Raw genomic sequence first — 4,825 nt, forward strand, 5'->3', positions numbered from 1 at the left:
TACGGTATGACTCACGTTAATCTTTTTCGTTTTGGTATGCCAAATAAATGGTTTTTTTATATAACAAGCTGCCGCCGGCTGGAGCCGACAGCGCTCAGGTCTAACGTTCTACTGCGGGACTCTGTGGTGGGTGTGGGCATTTCTTGAGTAAAGCCTGTTAGTGCCCAGAATGTGTTCAACGAATTACACGCGCGAAACAGTGGATGATGCACAGGCGGATGCGTATCAGGAAGCCTTCTGCAAAAGAAATGGTTCGCTTGGCATCGTTGTTGAAAGTGTGCCACGAGATGGCCCGCGTAGCGTTTAAGTGTCTTCAGATTAAAAAGATGAAGCTCCATCATTACGTGAAGATTAGCAACAAGCTGTATTTGCGCAAGCACAGAATAGGTGAGCACTGGATGCAGGAGGTGTGAGGGCCTACGAGCGTCGCGCTATAGTAGCCTCATGGGAGAGTCTAGTAGCGCCAACTCAGGATTTGCACTCCATGTTGTTTCCATAATGCACAGACACCGCTGTATGGATGACGCGCTGTAGCAATGGTCTGTAGTAATTAATTAGACTAATCGTGCTTCAATAAACTCAAATAATTACAGATTGATTATAGCGCTAAAGACATGTGTCTATGTGTAGCTAGATTTGATAGAATGTAACTCGAAATCTCGTTGCGACGGCCATATGAGGATAGTTTCAATTGCTACACTTTCTTACCGCCCAATAGCCGTGACGTATATATAATATTCAGGCCTCGTGCGATACCCGCACCCGCCGCGCGTAGACAACTTGCTAATTAATTTAAACCACTCGTCGCTTCAATTAAACTCCAAAGAATCACAGAGATCTAGATAACACATGTTTTATATTGTATCTAGATTTCTCACGATCAAACGTTTTGAGTATACTTTCAAATCTGTACTAGTTCGGCCCGCCCCATCATGATAAGCTTAATTGTACACTTTCTATACCCGTAGCGCTCATAAACACCCAGCAAGATGTCACTGTAATTCGACAATAAGATGCCTTGTTCACTCTCCACCTCGTCGTAGCCTGCTAATATTATGTTTTTGCAATTTCTATAAATCTAGTGCTACACATAGACACATGTGCTTTAGCTATAATTCTCTGTAAATTCTTGAGTTACTTGAAGCACGAATTAGTCTTAATTAATTACTATGCGGACCATTTGTACACCTGCTATCCATACAGCCGCTTCCTGTACTTATGAGCAGTTCGGCAGCGGTTGGTTGATCCATTTGGAAAAACAACCATGCCGGACAGCCGATCACCGTTGACGATTGTTTTCCGACGTCGTCAATGCGCGCCAACTTCCTCGTTTTGTATGTTAGGGGCGCCCCGGGCATAGCCTCTACATTACCTACGCAAGCCTACAGGCCTGCATGAGAGCTCTCTGAGAGCTGCCTCCTGATAACCCAGGATTTAACACGACAGGCCACTCAAAAATCATTCTGACATCTTTTTTGTCGTAACTGCAAGTACCAGCAATACCGCCTTGAAATTAGTTACCAATACCGACATGCAACTTGGCAGTCAGCCACTGCATGCATACGGTTACATGTAACATACTGACAGTACTCAGAATTGCATGAAATTATACGATTTAAGAGCAGCATAACCTTCTTTACACCAAATTTAAGCTTCTTTGGAATTTCACTTGTGACAATTGTAGGCCTCATAGCGATTCCAGCATGTATAGATTCTACTAAGCAGCTAAACCCTGGCAGTCAAATTTCTTTCATTAACAGGACGAGGTCAATCAATAATCCATGTTATTTACAACCTCTCCTTAAGAGGGTCAAAAGGTTAATTGCTGGAGCACCTTACCTCTTCGCCAAATTTCTGTCATGCTACAAGCTGCATCTGACTTCATCAGATGAGCTAAAAAATACCAGTGTGCAGTTTTTTTTTTCAGTCTCAAAATAAGAAAGTACACGGTTAATTTGTCACAGTCTCACAGAGATGTGTGCCTGTGAGTCTGTGACATCACATCACATCTGTCAGCATATAATATATCATTGACTATCATTCATAGTTTCAACAGACAATGTGTGAATGCACTTGTCACCACATCGTATTGCAGATTAATACAAGGCTGGATTCAGTTGGTATTATTGTCAAGTTAAATTTAAATATGAATGAAAGTGTCAACAGTTTCTAGTTCTACACTCTGTTGTATAACTTTTATTATCAATTGTATTTTATTGCGTCAGCGGGTTGATCTAGCCAGCGCCAGCTGCAGCGGATACATAAGCTGGGTTTACACCAAAGATTGTTTACACTGACGATTTTGAGTTGCCAAATTGTACGAACTTGGCAGTTTGGCAACTGTGGTGTCTACATTCAGCTTGGTGTCTACATGCTCGAGTGTGCTTGTGTGGAGATACCTTTTATGTTGAATGTTTGTTTTGCTTGGTACATATAATGTATTGCCTACAGATTTATATAATTTACAGTGATAAAATTTGTAAAAAAAAAGAATGGGAAAGATCAATAAAATTGTTTGAGTCAGCCTTTTTTGGCGGGTCGGTCGGGTGAGGGCAAACAAACACTATTTTTATTATGGCCCAGTGTAAACGCAAAAGTCGCACGTCCAGCCGATCAATAGCAGTGATCGAGTCTGAAGATTACAACATGTTCTAATTTCCCTAACTCGGAGCAGGCGAGTTGGACGATTTTTTGCCAAGTGGCCAATCAGACAACAGCAATCAGGGGTGTGTCCCTCCACTCTAGGAGGAGAACACGTGTTTGCTTTAGGCGCCACGCTGGCAGCATGTAATACATGCAAAAATGCGTATCCGCGTCGCCCCGCGCGCTACGGGTCAAAAAGGAAAAACGCCAACTTGACTGCATATAACCGGCAGTGTAAACCCAGCACGGTGTATATCAGGAGTTAATGAGATAACCTTTATCTTATAAACTCCTGGTGTATATGTAGCGCTCGGTGTACGTACGTAGGGCCTACTTGTGTACATTTCAATTTAGCAGGCCACAGGAGCGATTTTCTCTCGGGCGATCGCTCCCGTTATTGTTCTTACCAGGGCGATTTTAGAGCTTACCAGAGCGAAATCGCTTGTCGCTCCCGTGTATTTTATTCCCTGTATATAACATATAATATATATAGGGTTAGGGTTAGGGTTAGGGTTAGGGTTAGGGTTAGGGTTAGGGTTAGGGTTCTAGTCAGAAATAGCTAAACGAGCCAGGTCAAACAGAGGTCAGGGGGACATAGACCTTACGAGCGTCAGGAGTCACAGCCACAGGCACTTGGAGCGTTTCGATATAATAATGCTAAATAAATACGAAATCTAGTATTTACTACCAAAGTCTTAATGTTTCTATATACTCTCTTTAACCTATTATTGCCGACAATTTCCTGTAAATGCCGTCCAAATGTTGATCTCCAACAAACGCTGGATGCCGCTGCCATGGTAGCTGTACTCTATAGTACTATAGCCCGCGTTCAGTAACTGCCGCAGAGCTACCGCCATGGCTGCCGCTGCACACAGACCCACTGATGCATAAATATATAAATAAATATATGACACTAGGCCTATATATTTGTGACTTATGAGTTATGTGTCAGTGTGCAGCGGCAGACAGCGTTTGTTGGAGATGAGCATTTGGACGGCATTTACAGGAAATTGTCGGCAATAAGGTGAAAGAGAGTAGAGAAACATTAAGACTTTGTTAGTAAATAGATTTCGTATTTATTTTAGCATTATATTTTATTGAAATGCTCCAAGTGCCTGTGGCTGTGACCTCAGAAGGCTGTGATTTATGCTGTGACAGGAGTGTAGACTGGTACCCGGTCGACAGTTCCACACATATGGGAGCCTCCGTGGCCCAGTGGTAGGCATCATGCACTGTCCAATGAATGCTGCGAGTTCAAACCCCGGTCGGGGCAGTGAATTTTCTCAAGGTGTAAAAACCTGGCTCTCAACATTGGAGACTGTGAATCTCCCGTGGCTCGGAAGACCACGTAAAATGGCAGTCCTGTCTCCAGAAATACTAGACCGAATAATTCTGTCCCATATAACCTTTTTAATATTTTGGTGGGGGTTATTGGGATAGAACGGGGTTCATTGAAATTTCGTGAGATCGCATGAAAAATGCATGCACTGCTAATGCGGCCCGTATGCCGCTATTGGCGCGAAAAAAACCTACCGTTTCCTTCTACATGGCTTTACCTTGCTACTGATATGTGTATACATTTACTTCAATCGTTATTCACTTCTTAAAAGATTGTTTTTCAGGCCCCGCTTCATTTCACTTTCGTAAATTCTATCGCCATTTACAAACAATCAGACCAATCAGAGCGAGTCTATCAGCCCTCCTGCAGCGCCACAGATACAAGCGAGAACCAGGCTATTGTAAGACTCGCTCTGATTGGTCTGATTGTTTGTAAATGGCGATGTAATTTACGAAAGTGAAATGAAGCGGGGCCTGAAAAACAATCTTTTAAGAAGTGAATAACGATTGAAGTGAATGTATACACATATCAGTAGCAAGGTAAAGCCATGTAGAAGGAAACGGTAGGTTTTTTTTCGCGCCAATAGCGGCATACGGGCTGCATTAGCAGCGCATGCATTTTGCATGCGATCTCACGAAATTTCAATGAACCCCGTCAGGGGCGTAGCCACGAATTTAAAAGTTGTAGGCACGACTATCTGAGCGGAGCGCGACCATCGGTTGGCGCAGAGCGTACAAGAAAATTTTTGGTTTTACAAACCCCCCAGATGGCCAGAAACGGCCCTTCCCGAGTGTTCATTCTGGTTCCCTGGCCTCTTGCTAACTTGAGACACCTCATTCAATA

General features: G+C 43.2%; 1 protein-coding gene across 2 annotated transcripts in view; it reads right to left on the bottom strand.

The window, feature by feature from the left end:
- Positions 1-4,825, bottom strand: part of LOC106808819 (microtubule-associated protein 10-like) — a 17,990-nt gene that overhangs the window by 6,509 nt on the left and 6,656 nt on the right. The window contains exon 1 of one of the 2 annotated variants that reach the window (XM_014811686.1): positions 3,818-3,950. The exons of the other annotated variant lie outside the window; for it this stretch is intronic. The gene's annotated coding sequence lies outside the window, so the exon portion shown is untranslated. Of the gene's footprint in view, positions 1-3,817; positions 3,951-4,825 lie in introns of those variants that run through there. 2 annotated transcript variants of the gene reach the window in all.

The sequence above is a fragment of the Priapulus caudatus genome, unplaced genomic scaffold (assembly GCF_000485595.1).
Source record: "Priapulus caudatus unplaced genomic scaffold, Priapulus_caudatus-5.0.1 Scaffold307, whole genome shotgun sequence".
NCBI lineage: Eukaryota > Metazoa > Priapulida > Priapulimorpha > Priapulimorphida > Priapulidae > Priapulus > Priapulus caudatus.